This window comes from Podarcis gaigeae (assembly GCF_964106915.1).
Source record: "Podarcis gaigeae genome assembly, chromosome: 7".
In the NCBI taxonomy this organism is placed as follows: Eukaryota; Metazoa; Chordata; class Lepidosauria; order Squamata; family Lacertidae; genus Podarcis; species Podarcis gaigeae.
In genome coordinates, this window is record NC_139683.1 from 58,257,891 (window position 1) to 58,277,583 (window position 19,693).

Sequence of the window (19,693 nt, forward strand, 5' to 3'; positions counted from 1 at the left end):
GCTTAATGCCCGAAACTTGCATCCTTGCTATAAGGCGTGAGACTCCAAATACGTCAGTCTTGCCTCTCCCCCCACCTCCCAAGATAAGGACTGCCAAATTAAATATAAACTCTTAACCCAGTGAGAATCCTCCCCAGTTAATTGGGAAGATTTATAGGCTTTAGCGGGAATGTTTTTTAATTTTAAATGTCAGTGTATTCCCCAAAGGGAAAACATGATTTCAGCTGAAGTCATAATTGGACCAAGGGCACTTTTGGTGAGAGGAAGGATACAAGGAGAGTCATAGGCTATAAAAAAGTCAGTTTCATAATATGTGCATTAGATGCCCCTGAATACCAGTTGCTGAGGACTGCAAATGGGGAGAACCCTGATACCCTCAAGTCTTGCTGGCAGGCTTCCCATAGGCATCTGGTTGGCCACTGTGAGGACAGAATGTTGGACTAGATGGTCCTTTCAGCCTGAATCAATGAGGCTCTTCCTACATTTTGATTGATTCATTCTACAGCCTAAGAATGGAAAGATGAGATTGGATCTGCTCCTTCTCTTCACCATCACAATTGACTTGTTCACCTGCTTCTTGCTCTGGCCCAGAGTGGATGAGCAGCTATGGTGAGGAGTAGCAGCTGCCACTGCCTGCTTTTTCACTGGCTCTGTTATGACGTCCAGGAGCAGCAGAAGGTGAGAACCATGACAGGGACTTGGGGAGGGGCCCCCTACCGATACTGTGTTGCCCAAGCCCCACCCCCTCCATATCCAATTCTGGCAATTGCAAAAAGTAACCAGGACAAATAGATATTGTTTAGAGTGGTGCCTTTATGGACTGTCTTTTATTTGAAAAGCCTATTTTTCTTTTTATGCTTGGGTTGGTGAGGATCAAAATGTACCTTTAAAATGACATCGTTGATCTTACATTGCTAATTATTTGAAAGCAGTGTCTACCTACAAGCAAAGCATGCTAAAATCCAGGAGTTAGCCAACTTAGTGTTTTTGGACTCCAACTCCCATCAGCTGTGGTCAGCATGGCCAAGGGCCAGGGATGATGGGAGTTGTAGTGTACCATCTGGAGGGTACCATGGTGGCTGCCCTGCTTACTCACTGGAATGGCTTGTGATTTGGCTAGCACAGATCTCCCACTTTTGCCCCAATCCATTGAATAAGAGCTGCATATGGAAGCATATTCTGTGCATAGAATTCATTCTCTGAACAGTGCACATAAATGAGATGAACACCTAAATGTACATCTACATCCCATTACTTCCAGATTATCTGAATTCAGATGTGCATCCTCAGCTATATTCTGGTGCATCTATTCCTGAATTAATATGAACAATCACAGTTGGACAAGGAAGAATGTGTGTCCCCCCGCCCCACCCATATGAGCCATATTTGAAAAAGGTTAACTATTTTGTGAACAAAAAACCCAGCAATGACTGCATGGACCTGTCCTTTGGCACTCTAAGGTATGGTTTATCCACACAAAATCTGCCTGGACACCAGAGCTTGGAGCAATTTTATAACCCACCTACATATGCAGAAATACTGTAATTCATGCCTCCAACTTAGTCATGTACCTTATGTCTGGCCTGTCAAGCCAAAGGTTTAATAAACTGCTTTATTGCTACTTCCCTGGAGTGTACAAGCCCTAGTGCATTGGTGGCATGCTTGCTATAATCATTGCTTTATCATGTTTATGTGCTCTGGGTTGTGTGTCTCATATGCAGCAGGTAGCAGGTCCATGCTGTGGTTCCAATCAAGCCCTGGGAGGAATTATGGAGATTTATAAAGGAGCACACCCATCGATCTAAAATATCCATATGTCACCACTCAGTCATTCAACATTAATTAATTTGCAGATTGTTGTATAAAGTGCCTCTCTTGGAACATATTGCTTCATATTATGAAAAATATTTAAGGAAAACCGTAAGGGGACGAAGTTATTGGATGGGGAAACCAAGGAGGAGAATTAAATGGAGTATCCTGGACATGACTGGCTGGAATAGGAGCACTCTAGATTGAAAGATTAGTTGCTGGTCCCACTTACATCACCATATTACCAAATATACCATCATCATCACCCATAAAAGCCAAGACTTAGTTTAGTCGTATTATTTCCCTCCTTTGATCACTTCTGCTCTTTCCAGCACTTGTGATGCAATAAGTGGAGGGACTTTGTGTCAAGCTGCCATTTGAATCTTATCAATCTCTGTGTCACATTGGAGCAGAGAAAGATCAAAGCAGACAAGATCGATTGTGCCTTCATCACAACTATACCAAGACTCTGGAAAATGTTCATAGGTCTCTAAAGATGTCACGTGTTGCACAGAAATTCTGGACATCACATTAAAGATGACAAATTATTCTTAGAGGTTGGAAGATGCGGTGCTGTGGGTTAAAACATCAACTCACAAAGGCCAGAAAAACCACTGAAATATGTGCCTGGCATGCAAAGTTGTTAGTGGCTGTAATAAACACCTTACATAAGAATTGTCAGGGGGGGAGAGACAGAGAAGGAAGAGAGGGGGGAAAACACTTCCATTTTCTACTTCAGGATCAAGATTCAATGTAGCTGTTAACCAGTTTTCATTGCATCTGACACAATGGATTTCATGTCAACCGGTTTTATGCAGCTTTTCACCATGTGTCCTAAGTAGCATCCATTAGAATCTTTCTTGTGGTTTCCATAGCAACCCATGCCGGCTGGTTCAGTCACAGGTTTGAAGATGCTGAAACGCACTCGCAGCCAGAGCCCATTGCTCTGGGCTTAAGTTGTGTCTGCTCTGATTCTCTGCCCAGCTGCATGGTTTTTTTTTACACAAAGCATCACTCTTCATCTTATGCAAATCATGAAGGACCATGTTGTCTGCAAACTCCTATATGATAATTCTCTTTAAGGTGCCTCAACTTTTCTCTGGCCAGACTTGGCTCAATTTTATTTGCTCGTTTTAACACTCTACTCCAGTCTGGCTGTTGCAATATCATAGCAAGATGGCTGGGGGGCAGGAGGGCGGGAAGCTCAGCAAATGTAAAGGGCATCTTTGCAAGTGGAACTCTAGTTAACAAATCTACCAAATCAGTGACCTGGTCTTTTGAAGCAATAAAATATTACACAAGCTGAGAGTACCAGGAAAAAGGTACTGTAGGGATTCTTGGCTTAGATTTTCATGGAATTTATTGGTACTTACTCTAAAGTAATGGTGTATGGAATCACCATTGATGTATGGATAAAAATTCTGATCCTAGTCTGGTGGTTACTAATACCCTTCTGTGCTTTTTCTTTATATGAGTTTCTTGTAAACATATCAAGTCCCATTTTTGTTTTACAAGTATCTGTTCTACTTTGTTTCTTTTTTTGTCTTTTTTGTCATTTAAGCCATTTACTTTCCAGGTTATGGTTTTCAGTTTCATTTTTATTGATTAAAACCCTTTAATTATACAGTTCCTCTGTATTTTCTAGTTCTTCCCTTCTTCCGCCTTGAGGTTATTTAGTCAAATCTACTTAATTGTCTTTGTTGTCCTGGTTACTATTCACTTCTCCGTCCGACTCTGAGGTTGCTGATTTATTATTTGTGTTGTTACTATTTGGATTCTTTTCTCCTCCTAGTTCCTTCCAATATTTCCTCCAAAAGACATCTGCCTTCCCCAAGGGAAGAAGGCTCAGAGCCAAGGGATTGGTGGTGGCATGATGCATGGTCAGAGGGAGAAGAGGGGGGAGGGGGAGGTGTTAGAAGCTGAAGAGGTAACAGGGCTTAGTGAGCAGGAAGAGGCTGTGGCAGAGAGAAGTCCAGAATCAGAGGCAGGAGCTGAAGCAGGCGAGTGGGAAGAGGGAGGCCAAGAGGCAGAGATGAGTCAGGCTGCTGAAGTTGGGGCCTCTCCCCCTCCTCCTGTGGCCAGCTCCTCTCCCCAATGGTTTCCCAGGACCAGAAGAGGGATGAGGGAAGAGGAGAAGCAGAGATAGGTGCGTCGGTGTAGTCTCGGATTGCTTGGAAAGGACCCGGAGGAGGAGGAGGAGACTTAGGCAACTGTGGGAAGGCTTTCATTCCCCACAGCTGCCTCATAGATTTACTGGTGTGAATTGCTGTGCTCACTAGGCCTGGCCTCCTGACATGTGATTTGTTGCCAACATGCTCCTGACTCCTTCTCCTGACATGGCTAGTAGCTCCACTGAGCTGCCAAAGTGGCCTGGGAAAGTGGGCCAGTTTTGGAACCTTCCGTACCACCTCTGATACAAACAGCAACTTAGGCATAAACAGCCTTCTTAGCAGTTACAAGAGCAGTTCTGCTATGCTGCACTTCTAGGGGCCAAATGACGCGTCATTTCCAAAACACAAACATTAAATAGCAGCTGGTCAGCACCCAAATCACGGCACATGTGGAGTGTTTAAGTCTTTCTTTTCATGTTGTGGTCCTTATGACAATTGAACAATGTTAGACACAGCCTCACACAGCAATTCAAACACCAACAATGCCCATGTGTATGTGTCATTTTTGCAAGGAAAGGGTTAACTCCCCATGCCACAATTACAGTTTCAATTTTCCCCACCCCAGCTGCTATGTAATGCTTTTTTTATATAAAAAAAATAATCACATAATTCAAAGAAAGACATTTAGCCTAACCTGTGATTTGGCTACAACACTTTGCCTTTTTGTTTTTCCTTCCTGACCTTTGCAAAACATTATCTTCTGAGGAAATGTGTTCAGTTTCAAACAGGGTGGTAAAATGCTGTTTGAACAGAGGATGCCATAGTGGCTGTGTTAAGACAATATTGCCTGAAGTGGTTTTGAGTGATAAAATTTTGTAGAGAAGAGTCCATTAACGGGGCTGTCAAATGAGATTGTTGGAATTGAGCAGCTGAGATTGGGAGGCAATTTAGTTTCTTGCAATCAAATCCAGACGCAGCTTGAGTTCTATATGTATTTCAGAACTTTAGAATTCTCTCCAATTCCTCCCAGCATCGCGCGCGCGTGTGTGTAAAAATGTTTCCTGCTGGGAAAAGGCAGCCATTAGTAAAGCAATGATCTCGCAGAGAGCTTTCCTGTAAGCAATTCCTCATGCTGCTCTCTAAAATTTGAAGCAAAGGTAAGAGTAGCAGTGGGAAGGTTTTATCCTTTTTCAAAGTCAGTACTGGATTTTATTCTGCAAATGGCTTTAAATCTGCACACCTGCCATGATTATACTGCCCTGACGCAGCATAGACATAACATGACAATTCTTGTGTACTGTATTTTGCAGGGCTTTGCTTGGTGGAAGCCTGTTCTTGTTTTATGACAATACAGTGGTACCTCAGGTTACATACACTTCAGGTTACATATGCTTCAGGTTACAGACTCCGCTAACTCAGAAATAGTGTTTCAGGTTAAGAACTTTGCTTCAGGATGAGAACAGAAATTGTGCTCTGGTGGCGCGGCAGCAGCAGGAGGCCCCATTAGCTAAAGTGGTGCTTCAGGTTAAGAACAGTTTCAGGTTAAGTACGGACCTCCGGAATGAATTAAGTACTCAACTAGAGGTACCACTGTATTGCCTTGTGTATATTTCTGGGGGTGGGGGGGTGGGGTTACCCAACCCATTCCCCACCATTACATTTAAGTGTAGAGTAAGTCCGCCAACCAATTCTACATCAAATAACAATTATTTATTAATTTAATTATGACATTTATGTAGCACCTTCTCCTCCAAGGAGCTCGGGTGTTTGTGTATATGGTTCACCTCCTTCACCTTACAACCCTGTGAGGTCAGTTAGGCTGAGTGACAGTGACAGGCCTCAGGTCACCTAGTGAGCTTCATGGCTGAGTGGGGAACTCAGGGTGTTTTCACTGATGTATCAAAGCATGCAGATTGTCTTGTGTGTTCTGACTTTGGTTACTTGTTACGAACGTTATTTAAACAAGTATTAGGGTACAAGACTTTGTCTGCAATCCTAAAACACTGACCCAGGAGAAGGAAGACTTGCTGAATGTAGACTTGCATAAAATTGCACTGCAAATGGCATAGCTGCTATGTACTAGAGGAGGGGGCTGCGGTTGATATTTTTCAGGTCTTCTGATGCTCCCCAAATGGGCCAAGCAACCCTAAAGGCACATTTCTGAGTGTGTCTTAGGATCAGCTTTCTTTATGACTGTGGAATGTCCATAGAAACCAAACCGGCCCTGGTTTGGGGAAGGGGAGGATGCAGATAGTGTGGAGGAAATTTTAACTTGATACCAGGGAAATTATTTACATGAGGTCCTGTTCTGAGTAGATCCCTGCTATCCACATCAGCATGTTTTTGTACTGAGTGGGCTTTGAGGTAAGAAGAGGTGCATTCTTTCCTGGATTGGCTCATAATTCCATTCCCTTTTGTGGGCGGTTCTGTCAATGGAAATTACTTGCTGAAGCCATCTTGCTTTCTGACAGAAGACATTTCTGGTGGTGCTGGGAGCCTTCTGCTTCACTTTAAGGTGCCTCAGCTGATGAAACAGTGACTGTAGCATTGCAGTTATTTATTTCCAGCACTTTTTTTCTATGAAAATAAGTGCCGGTATTCACCATCAGCAGGGGGAGGGGCCAGCGCAGGGGGAGGGGCATGGCCTGATGCCAGGGCTGGGCAGTGAGGGCGGCTTAGTTGTTTGATGCTCCCCTGCCCACCAACCCACCTACCAGGGCCCTGACATCCAGGTGAAGATGCCAGTTTTCATTTCTTAGTACAGAAAGTATTGATTTGATATGCAGAGATCTTTCCTATTCTGATTAGTTCAGGAGTGTTCTAGAAAGGGTTATTTCTATGTGAGAGAAACAGGAAGAAGGTTTTTTGTTTGGGTTATATTTCTGCTGGGAAGCTGTGTACAGCTGGTTTAAACTGGTTCTGTTATGTTTCTGTCAAGGTCATATTGACTATAATAGCAAGGCCAGGAGGAGCCTGGGTCTCACTCACTCACTCACTCACTCACTCACTCACTCACTCACTTTCTCTTTCTCTTTTTGTTCTGGTGTTCTGTTCTATATGCTTAGTGTTAAGGTTAAATCTTATTATAAGTTACTGCAAGTTTTATTTTAAGTGCTGCAACTGATTTTTATGGACTGTGCCAATCCTGAATGTCCTGGATTAGTGACCATTATGCTCATTTGCCTTCAATATCAGTAAAAACTCTGCTGGATGAAGTACAATTGCCTCTGGTCTATTTTTTTTTTGGAAACTCTGCTGTACAGTGGTACCTCTGGTTATGAATGCTTCAGGTTCGAGCTCTGCTAACCCGGAAGTACCAGTTACTCCTGGTTGCGAACTTTGCCCCAGGATGCGGACAGGAATCGCGTGCCAGAGGGAGACCTCCATTAGTGAAAGCGTGCCTCAGGATAAGAACGGTTTCAGCTTAAGAACGGACCTCCAGAACGAATTAAGTTCATAACCAGAGGTACCTCTGTACGTGTTTAAATTCCCCCCTGCTCCCCCTACATGCATTACAAAGAAGCCTCATCTGCTCAGCTTTGGGAAGGAGGAACGATGCTCTGATGGGGTCTGAGAGACTTCCCATCTCCTTGTGGTGCAGTGGTTAAGAGCGGTAGTCTTGTAATCTGGGGAACCGGGTTCGCGTCTCCGCTCCTCCACATGCAGCTGCTGGGTGACCTTGTGCCAGTCACACTTCTCTGAAGTCTCTCAGCCCCACTCACCTCACAGAGTGTTTGTTGTGGGGGAGGAAGGGAAAGGAGAATGTTAGCCGCTTTGAGACTCCTGAAGGGGAGTGAAAGGCGGGATATCAAATCCAAACTCTTCTTCTTCTTCCCCTCAAAAAGTCTCTGAGAGACTTCCCATCTCCTTCCCCTCAAAAAGGCACTGTTTACTTAAGGTTAAGTACTTAATTTGTTCTGGAGGTCCGTACTTAACGTGAAACTGTTCTTAACCTGAAGCACCAATTTAGCTAATGGAGCCTCCTGCTGCTGCCGGAGCACGATTTCTGTTCTCATCCTGAAGCAAAGTTCTTAACCTGAAGCAATATTTCTGGGTTAGCGGAGTCTGTAACCTGAAGCATATGTAACCTGAGGTACCACTGTATTTCTATTTTAAACCCACTGCTGCCATTCTAAGGAGGCAGTCATTGCTTTATTTATCTGTTTAGATATCTAGCGCAAATCATTCCCAAAATACTGGAGTTATGCAGCAATAGGTTTAAAAGTTCCAATGAAAACTATCAATTAAATGAGTAACATTCATGTTAGCCAGCTTTTCGAATTAGAAAGGGGTTGCTGAACAGTGAGGCTGCAGCAATAGCAATAATCATAAGAATCACGGCTAATATAATTTCACATCCGTGCAATGACTTTGCAAATTACCTGCTGCGGTTATTTATAATGAATACATCTTTGCCATGCAATGCTGCTGCTGACTGGATACGTGTGCTGCATTTAATTAGTGTTTTCAGAAATGGGCACCCCAGGAAATTACAGGTTCCCAAAATACGTCAGTTAATACTTGGAAATCTATCTTCAGTTGTTTAACGTCTTGGCAAATACTGTGAAGAACTTGGTTTTGAAAGGGAATTAAGTCTGAGGCACAGGAGAGGGCTATCACTGCTTCTACAGTTGGAGGCAACAATCCTTCTGAATACCAGTTGGTGGAAACAAGTGCTATTTTTCTAGGGGAAAAACAGTGCTGGAACTCATCATGAAAACCTCCATTGTTCTTTAATGGCAATGGCACCCACCTGAGAGGTGCCAGAATGGAGTTTTGGTGAGCTCTGGCTGAAAAAAAAGCCCTGGTGGAAACCATAGGGAGGGAGAGTGCTCCTGTGCTCAAATCCTGCTTCTGGGTTTCCCACAGGCATCTGGGTGGCCACTGTGAGAACAGGATGCAGGGCTAGAAGGGTCATTGGCCTGATCCAGAAGGCTCATCTTCTGTTTTTAAACAGCCTAGGCCCTATGCACCTTCTTCTACATATTCCTTTCAAGCCTCTGCTCTGATTTTACTAGATTCATGGATGTTTTGGCTCTCTTGTACAGTGGTACCTTGGGTTACATACACTTCAGGTTACAAACGCTTCAGGTTACAGACTCCGCTAACCCAGAAATAGTACCTCGGGTTAAGAACTTTGCTTCAAGATGAGAAGCAAAGTGCCCCCAGGGACCAGAGCACACCAGGCCCTCCTGTCTTCCACTGCCTCCCTCAGTTTGGTCAGACTCATGTTGGTAGCTTCGAGAACACTGTCCAACCATCTCATCCTCTGTCGTCCCCTTCTCCTTATGCCCTCCATCTTTCCCAACATCAGGGTCTTTTCCAGGGAGTCTTCTCTTCTCATGAGGTGGCCAAAGTACTGGAAAACAAATGTACAAGCGCTTATTCAGAGAGATGCAGTAAGCACATATAACCAAAGAAAGCAGTGGCTTTGAAATACACATACACACACACACGCTTAGAAAATGTGCTCTCTAATGTTGGCAGGGAGGTTGTTCTCTGATCTTCATCCTCAATGAACAGAGTAATTCCATTGGTCTCCCTTCCAGCTATGTGCAATCTAAGTTCTTTTAGCTGTTTGTGATCACTGTTTGTGTTGTTTAATAGTCTATGCAAAAAATGCTAACATGACTCACAAGCGTGGATGGCAAAGGTATCAATAAGATATACATATTTCCAGGGTCTGGGTTGTCTGCCGAAAGAAATGATTAATGGTAGGTGGTTGGAAAGCATTTTGGAGAGAGGATGGCTGCCGTTGTGCATTATAAAGAAGGAAAAAGCATGCACTGTATTTTTCGCTCTATAACACGCACCCGACCATAACATGCACGTAGTTTTTAGAGGAGGAAAATCCGTAGGCATGCCACCCGTAGGCATTCCCTCCATAACACACACAGACATTTCCCCTTACTTTCTAGGAGGAAAAAAGTGAGTGTTATGGTGCAAAAAATACGGTAAATTAAAAAGGCACCTACACACTGCCTGAAAATTTAACAATTGAATGATGATTTATTTCTCTGTTTGGCACACTCTGATTAGGCACACTTGCCTTCAAATGCTCAAGATTTTTCTTCTCTTTGTCTCATGCACCAGCAGTGTGAAGTGGTATGGAAGAAAGGGCATCGAACTGCAAGGTTGCCCCCTTTTCAGCCAACATCCTAAACCCTGCTTTTAATAGCTCAGAGTGCAGACAAGGAGGAGGAGGAGTTTGGATTTGATACCCCACTTTATAACTACCCTAAGAAGTCTCAAAGCGGCTAACAATCTCCTTTCCCTTCTTCCCCCACAACAAACACTCTGTGAGGTGAGTGGGGCTGAGAGACTTCAGAGGCATGACTAGCCCAAGGTCACCCAGCAGCTGCATGTGGAGGAGCAGAGACGCGAACCCGGTTCATCAGATTACAAGTACACCGCTCTTAACCACTACACCACACTGGCTCTCAAGAGCAGATAATGTGAATTTCCACATTGGGTAGGGCCACTGGGGGGCAAATTATTAGTATTAATTATTAGTTATTAAATTTGTATACTGCCCTTCATTCAAAGATCACAGGGCAGTTCACAACATTAAACCACAATGAGAACACAAAATATATAATAAAACAAACAAACCAATAGGAAGTTTGTTCAAGGTCTGGATCCCACCAATAAGCTGTCAGGGAACTATCCCTGGACTCTGACTTAAACTAAGATTTCCTCCTTGACTGGTGTTTGTGGCTCATAGGAACATAGGAAATGGCCTTATTTATACCATCAGACATGGAAAGGTGCTATATAGCATTGGTCCTTCTAGGTCAGTATAGTCTATCCTAACTGGCAGGGGCCCTTCCCAATCTTACCTGGAGAAGTTGGAGACTGAATCTGGGACTTTCTGCATGCAACCAGAGAACGATGGCACTGCCCCTACCCGGGCTGGTCCATCTAGCTCAGTACTGCCAACATTCACCAGCTGAAACTCTCCAAGTTCTCTCCCAGGACATGCCCAGGAACTGAATCTTGGACCTTTTGCTTGCAAAGCATGAGCTTCACCACTGGATTATGGCCCTCCACCAAGAATATGGTCTGGTCTGAAGGCATTAAGTCTCCACTTTGCTGAAGCTAAGCAGGCTTGCATCAAATCGGTGCCTGGATGGGTGACAAGCCAGCTGTGTTTTAAAAGTTTTTAACATTGCCGTGGTGAAGGGCAAGTGAGAAATCTAAACAACTGCAACAACAATAAATAATAGGGTTCCATGATGGAAGAAAGGTAGGATAGAAATGTAATAGATAATCCAAAAATAGCTCTATCTTACCCTCATGGAAGTTCTGGTTGTTTTCTCCATGCCCACCTACTCATGGAACAGCCTCCGCAAATTCTTTTGTATTGTTCAACATCTCAGGCTTTTCATATATATATATATTCAAGTAAAGACAACTCAAGCTCTGGAAGTGTCAGGAATAACTCACCTAAACTAATATTCCCCAAATGAATAAAAACCTCTTTAAAGAATCGGTCTGATATTGACATTGAAGAATGAATGGAGTTATTTATTGTACCGGGTAGTTTTTCTTTCCCCTCGTCCCAAAGTATGCCGGATGACTAAGCTCATAAAAATGTGCATAATCAAGTACTTCAAATGAATCATCAAATGCCATGAAATGTCATAGAAGAAGTGATTGCTCACAGGCAGCACAGGACAGTCGCAGGAAGCATTTTGTGCACCAACGTGCGCTGTTGGACATCGTTCAGCATCAGAAAAAACATGAAATGAGGCCGTTTGATCATCCTCTCTTATTTCTCATCAGGTAGCCTTGGTCAGAATGGTGCCTGCACCAAACTTTTATCACTATTCAACAGCCTGGTTCTATGCATATCTACCCAGAAGCCGCATTGAATTTAAGAGGGTTTACTCCCAGGCAATTAGGACTGTGACCTAAATCCTATGCCCTTTAAAAATGTGGGGTTTTTTTTTTGGGGGGGGGAGGGTTATTAGGTTGCTGTTTTTATTTTTATTATGCATTTTGCGGTTTTATATTTTGATTTTATTTTATGAACTGCCCCGAGACGTCTGGGTATAGGGTGGTATATAAATTCATTCAATCAATCAATCAATCAATCAATCAGTCAATCATGATTTGTCCCTATCATTGGAGCATTTACGCTGCTGACTAGTTCTCAATTAATGATTTGCTACCCTGGAACTTTCTCCAATAATTTACCTCTGCAGTTTCCTTGTTCTGCAGTGGAGTAATTAAACTACTTCTCTCGGTTCTTAAGAATACAAGAGCCTGATGGATTAGCCCTGCGGCCTATTCTCACATTTGCGAGGTTGTAGCCTCTGCCTGCCTCTCCTTGGTTAAGGGTATCCTATTAAAGGGATCTGGGAAGAGAGGCTTCTGTCAGACACCCAGGTGAGGGCTAGGGCCATAGCACTTCTCCAACAGGGACCCCTTGATGTAGGTCATAGCCCCCCCTCCCAAGTTGGGTTTGCCCTTAGATGCACTCCCAGCAGCTGGACTGTGGTAGAATAATGTGGCTGCACCCAATGCCTATGCCAAACTGTTCACAACTGTAACCAATAAAAGTTGTGGCCTCTTTGACCCCCAAAACTATATGCTGTTGCCTTGTTTGGTTCTTTACTCCCTGGGAACTGCAGGGTCACAAGGTCTTGGCACACAATTGAGCTACTTCTCTCAGTCCCTAAGAACATAAGAAGCTGATGGATCAGACCATTGTTCCCTCTAGCCCTGCATCCTGTTCACAGTTGCCAACCAGATCTAGCAAGCAGGATCTGAGCACAGGGGCACTCCCTGCTCCACTGTGGTTTCCAGCAACAGATGAGAGAGAGGGGTCGATCAAACAAGGGCCCACCCCTTGATTAATGTCAAATATAGCTTGGCACCTAGAGACCCTGGAGAGGGAGTTAGATCTTGGTTGAAGACCACACTATAGCAACTGACCCTAGCACAGTTTTAACCAGGCATTCCTCAAGTGCAGAAGCCACAACTCCGTGATAGAACATCTGCTTTGCATGCAGATCAATGCCCAGGATCTCTAGGTAGGGATGGGAGACATGTTTGCCTGAAATCCCAGAGAGTTGCTTACAGTTAGTGTAGATCAGGGTTTCCCAAAACGGGGTCTTCAGCTGTTTTTGGACTACAACCCCCATCATCCCTGGCCACTGGTCCTGCTAGCTAGGGATGATGGGAGTTGTAGTCCAAAAACAGCTGGAGACCCAAGTTTGGGAAACCTGGTATAGATACCGAGGTAGATGTGTGGTTTTTTTCTGTACAGAGAATGCAGTTGACCCACAAAACACCTACTGTGTATGTTGGATTGAGAAGTTAATTTGCTCAGTTACATAAATGCAGCAGTCCAGTGAGCCCAGGATGTGATCTTCACTTTTCAGCCCAATTTCATGGGACAACGGATAACATTCCTGTGTAAGAAAAACTTGTGTACATTAGAAGTTCAGAATGGGACTTGTATGTACACACAGAAGTGAAAATCCATTGTTACGTGAAAGGGTGAAGGGAAGAGCTGTAGCTCAGAAGTAGGACATCTGCTTTGCATGTAGAAAGTTAAAGTTTCCATCCTAACCATCTTCAGGGAGAGCTGGAAATGTATCCTGTCTGAAACCCTGGAAAGCTGTTTCTAGCCAGGGTGGACAATATTGAGCTAGATGACCAATAGCCTGAGTTCTATGGTTTTAAAATAGAATACAGTCATACATGCTTCAGGATAAGTATTTTTGGGTTGCACTCTGTGGCGACCCGGAAGTAACGGAGTGTGTTACTTCCAAGTTTTGCTGCTTGCGCATGCGCAGACAGTTAAAATGACATCACGCGCATGTGCAGAAGGAGTGAAACGCAACCCGCACACGAGCATACGCGCAGTCGCGTATTACGTTCTATTCAGGATGCGAATGGGGCTCCGGAACGGATCCCGTTCACATCCTGAGGTACCACTGTACAGTCAAGATTTCAATAAGACTGGCTTCTAACTGGAAGCAATTTTTGTTTGTTTTTTCAGCTCTTCCTTATTCTTAGCACAAAATGCAACTGTCTCCTTAACATATAAACAACTACAACCAAGTACAATAAGACGAGAAAAAGAACTTCTAGTTTCCAGTCTACAAGGAAAGCAATGTTGATCATTATTTATCATTATAAGCTAAAAGATTGAATTCTGCTTTGCTTTGCTTACATAGATGTTCCCAAAAGTTAATAAATGGTAACAAAGCTGCTTCAGACACGTGTGTGTGTGTGTTTTGGTTCCTTCCCTTAATTGGACAATCTCAGTACATTTTGCCATTTCAGTAATTCCCACCCCCTTTTTTTAGGCAACCACAGCTTAGCAGATGGTTCAGCCGCTTGCACCGTTTAGAAGCAATTAGGATCTTTTGCTGCCGGTATCACAATCCAAACAATTGTACAATGCACTTGTCATATACAATTAGCTATATATCCAGACAGAATATTAATTGTTGAAAGGAATTCTAGTGTTATTCTTTTGACTGTATATACCGGGGATCCCCAATCTTTTTGGGCCCATGGGCAGATTTAAGAGTCTAAGAAAATGTCATGGACCCCACAAAAATATTGTTTTCATAGAAGAAAAACTGGTAGCATTTGGAACCACTGCCTCCAAAGGGAGGGAACCTACGCCTGAAAGCAAATAAAGCACAAGAGGGAAAATTAAGCAGCTCCCCGCCCCCTGTGCAAAAATCCCCTCCCTAATTAATTTTTTTGGAGAGGGCAGAGGGCCTCATTAGGTACCAAGTGGGTGTCTGAGGCTGTCATGGTGGGCACAGACTCCGTGTTTCAGTGGCGTAGTGTGGGTTGTCAGCACCCAGGGCAAGGCAAGTAATTTGCGCCCCCTAGCCCGTGGATTTGCGCCCCCTAACCCGTGGATTTGCGCCCCTAACCCTAACCCCCAGATGTTGCGCCCGGTGCGGCCGGCCCCCCCTGCACCCCCACGCTACGCCACTGCCGTGTTTAACACCCAAGGTGTATTTAATTATTTTCCAATACAGAGACTGGGATCACCAGCTATATAAAAATTCTGCCTCCTGCCCACATTCCCAACAATATATTGTTACCATTCTTGTTAATTTTGTTGACCTTGCATTTTCATGAATGCAACCTGCAACTTGGGACTGGAGAAAAACTAAGGCATCACAGAGACCAAGGCTTTCAAGAATGATTTATTCCTTTCATGTATTCAAAAGCTCTCAGTCAAACGACACAGTCACACATGTTCTGTAGAGATGCACTTAGCAGATATTCTTGCTCTGACTAATAGGTGGCCAGCCTAGTAGCAGAGGCAGAGATGGTGGAGTGGGATGATGGTGAAGCTCCTTGGGGCACTGCAGAGATCTTTGCCCAAGGATTGCTCAGTCTCATTCTTTTGATTATGAGGCACAGTCTTGACTGAAGATATTCTGTGGACTGCAAGATCAAGTTGGAAAGTTTGGGGGATTGCAAGATCCTCTCATCTTATGAATCCAAATCTGAATGTAAGTAGCACCTTTTCTGGCTATGAGATGCAAAGGTCACAATCTTTGCCCTTAATATGGTACAGCTGATATTGGTTTCATCTCCCAAGAAATGTTGGTTTCTTGCCCAACAGCAACCTGTTTTTGTCTTTGGCAGACTTGCAGAGTCATCTTTCCAAAGAATCAATCATCCTCCCATTCATACAAGTTGATTTAACAGATTTACCATTTCCCCATTTTTTGGTCCAACATCTCACAAATCATTTCCCCATATACATTTAAACCCTGTCAATGAGCCTGCCAATGTCTCTACCAGTTCTTCATACATCCTTGATCTCATTTCCTTATATCTTTTTTAATTGGCCATAAGAAAGTTCTTTCAGACCATATTATTGTTCTCTCAACACACATCTCAGCATTGGGGCCCAATAAAATGTGATGAGATTTGTTAGTCGCTGAAGAACATCGTAGGGACAAACCAAACCTGTACAAAAGGAATGGGCTCCATTTGAACCAAAATGAACTATGCTGCTGGCAATTAATATCAAAAAGGTTGTGCAGCCCTAACCTTTGGCAGAAAGCCACCTGGAGTAGAGAGCATCCACCTTGGAACGAATCATTCACAGCCTTCCTTTCCTTCCTTTCTTTTCAAAAGATCATTTCCATCTGTCTCCATCTTTATCAAAGCACTGGCTTAGCTTAATCCTGTTAAAGAGGTTTCTTAATCCGCTGCGTCGACAACAGCAAAAGGGGATAAAGTAACTAAAGGTGAACAGAACAGGAATTTGCTAGGGTAAAGTTAAACTTAGCAAACAAACCAAAGGGGGAAAAGATGAATCATTATTACTACTTTAAGTTGTCTATGGCAATACTCACACTCAGGGATGGCTACCTCCATCATGCCCTGCTCATGAACCACCTGAGGCTGTTTGGCCTCCAGCTCAGGGATGGGGAACCTGTGGCTCAGAGGTTGTTGGAGTCCAGCTCCCAGCAGCCTCAGCCAACATGGGCAATGCCTAGCTGAAACCACAGAGCTACCTTAACCTTACATTAATGCTTTGGATACTTGCCCCCTCCAGCAGCAGAGCTAGCTGCTTGGGGACCTGGAGCGGCGCACATGCCATGCACCCGGGGGTGGGGTGTTCCATCCGGGGGGGGGGATTTTGTCACCCCCTCTGGGATGGCACCTGGGGCAGACCACCCCACCGCCCCCTTCCTATGCCTCTGCCCCCCTCTAGTTTTTATGCATACCCTGGTTCTCTGTGCATTCCCATTCTCTGGTTTATACACATCTCCCTGCAAAAAAAAAAAAAAAAAAGGTTTTTCCCCCAAATTTTTTTTATTGGTTTTCCAAATTTATAACAAACAAATAAAACAAAAACATCAAATACAAACAAACAACAAAGAAACAAACATTGATCTTAACTATAATAATTCCACTTTTGTTAACATTGTTAAATGACTTCCTCGAATCTCCCCGACTGAGTTTCCATATCAATCATTGTAGCAGTTTACCAAAACTATTTCACATAAAATTTACTTAGTCAATTAACATCTTTCTTTCTTTTCATATTGACTTCTATCCTTAATATTATACACTTTCACATATTTAAATCCTAGGCCAATCTGTTACTCACAAGTATTTCTATTTAGGTTATCGTAAAATATTTAACTAAATAATCTTTAAATTTCTTCCATTCCTCTTGATACTCCTCCACCTTCTGGTTGCGGACTCTTCCGGTCAGGTCAGCTAGCTCCAAAAAGTCCATCATCTCCATCTGCCATTCCTCCACTGTTGGTACTACTTGTAGTTTCCAATTCTTGACCAACAAAATTCTAGCTGCAGTTGTGGCATACAAAAACAATCTGACATCTTTTTTGGGCAATTCCAAACCTATTATTCCAAGTAGAAAGGCTTCTGGTTTCCTAATAAATATATATTTCAACATTTTTTTTTCAATTCATTATAAGAAAAAAAAGGTTTTATCAGTGTAACTAGAAGATGAAGTAACACCTTGGCCCAGGGTGACTATTTTGCACCCTTTCCCTTCCTTTCTCCTCTTTAGACTCCCATCCCCCATATTTATTGTGCCACTTACACCATACCTCTGTTTCAGTCAAATTCTCAGCATTTTCCAACTCATCTGGCACTATCTGAATTTGGGGAGAAATGTCTGTATACATGTTGTTCTTATTCCTGGAACTGTTTAATGTTCATTTACTCCTCCGCTCCCCTGAATGTCTGTGAAAAACAAGCCTTTCCAAAAACAACACAGTCCATCAGCAACAAGTATTCATGGAAAGCTATGCCGTAATTATGTTTCCTACCTCTGCTTTTAACGCATGGCTCCAGTGTTAATAAGGTAAGGCCTGGCTCAGCAAACAGAAGGGCATTGCTGTCACATTGCACACTTGATATTCTGAGGCATATCAAAACACTTTGTGGTTATCTCTGAATTTTGGCCATGTATCTCCCTGCATATTGTGTGCTTATGCTGAAGTTACATAGACGGTAGATTCTATTTTCACTTTGCCAGTCACAACAGGTTTCTCTAACCTGCTGATAAAATGTATATCAAAAGTTGATAAGGGTTCCAGCTTTTTATTTCAGACCACCCAGTGAAGCTCTTATGAAGAATCTCAGGTTTAAACATGCAAAGCAGATTCTCTGGAGGTTTGTGAAATACACGTTTCACAGTATTTCAAGAGCAGATTATGGATATTAGCCTGAAGGTCAGATAGCCTACGCGAGGGATGGATGAATCAGTAAATTTGGATTTATTTGTTTCTCATTTTCCCACTCCTCATTTCGCTCCGCTTCTGCATCAGCATAGCAACTTGCAAAGCCAATAAAATGTTGAAAAAGTGCTCAGTTTTAAACAATTGCCTCATCAGGACAGAGATGAAACTCCAGTGGTACTCTGGACAGCTCCACACAGGGCTCAGGCTGGAATCTGTAAGAGCAGAGCTCAGGTGTTGACTCAGCAGCAGTTATTTCCAGAGTGGAGCCCCTTCATTAAAAGCGGGGAGGGTAACCTGCTTTAGCACAGGTCAGCTCCAGTAGGAGGGTTCTATTAGGACATCTGAGCTGGAGTAGTCTGAGTCAGAGGAGAGTAATGCAACAGCCTTGGGCTGAAGAGATACTGCCACAATGGAGTCTTCTTACACAAATGTTTCTGGTTGGGATTAATAATAATAATAATAAAATACATCCTGTAAAATGGGAGCCTGACTCCAGGGTCACGACAAAAATGTCTAAACTCTGCTGTTAATTGCTGAAAGAAATTGCTGAAGAGGCCATACATACTTCTCTGTGGAGGTAATTCCAAAAATGTGGGGATACCACTGAAAAGACCTTGTCCCTGATACCTGCCAATTTGAAGGATCTCAACGACAAGAACAGGCCCTCTGAGGTGAAGCTCAGGACCAAGGTAGGTTTGTAAACTGTTGTTCAAATAATCTGGCCAAGGATCTTTAGGCTTTTAATGGTTAACCCCAGCACAATAGATTTAGCTGAATGGCTTAGTGTTTTAAACTTAACCCTTCATATAGCCCCACATATAGAGCAAACTTATATAAACAAACCCTGTCTCAGTAAACACATTTTTTAAAGGTGATTTATTTCTCCGCAGTCCTCACAAGCATCTTGATGGTGACTTTAAAGGAAGCCATTTGCAGAGAGCATTGCAGTAGTCTAATCTGGATGCAACCAGATGCATAACTGAAGGTGTTTTGCTTTCTCCAGATAAGGTTGCAATTGGCACCCTGTCTAAGCTGGTAAAAGGCACTCTAAGACATCAATAGATAGCATAGTATCCAGGAAGCCTTTCAGGCTGCATATTTAGTTCTTCTGTTAAAGTGCGAACCTACTAACAGCACCTCTGTGTTGTCTGGAATAAGTTTTACTTTGTTTGCCCTCATCTACCCCAGAACTAATGATATATATTGCTATGCAATAACACTGTTGTAAGGAGAGTCATCTATCCTGCCAGTCAAACCAAATCAAGGTCTCTATAACTGCATTAGGGTCAGCTGCTATATATAGCACTATAATGTGCAATTTTCTCATGGAAGCTGTCTCATGTCGCCAGCAAAGGCAGCAGCAGGCGGCCTTACTTTCTAGCCACTGTATTAGCGCCATCTAGTAACCAGGAATAACATTGCAAGCCACATTTTTCCATAACTCAATTCAAATAAAATTGCAAAGATTATTATATAATCAAATGTGGTTTTTTAAGTATAAAAAATGACAAGTTGTTTGTTTCTGGATGCACATAATAGATGACATCTAAATGG

General features: G+C 43.1%; 1 protein-coding gene across 1 annotated transcript in view; it reads left to right on the forward strand.

Annotated features, from left to right (window-relative positions):
- The window catches only part of GPLD1 (glycosylphosphatidylinositol specific phospholipase D1), a 234,000-nt gene that overhangs the window by 147,472 nt on the left and 66,835 nt on the right, over nt 1-19,693 (forward strand). The gene's annotated exons all lie outside the window — the stretch shown is intronic.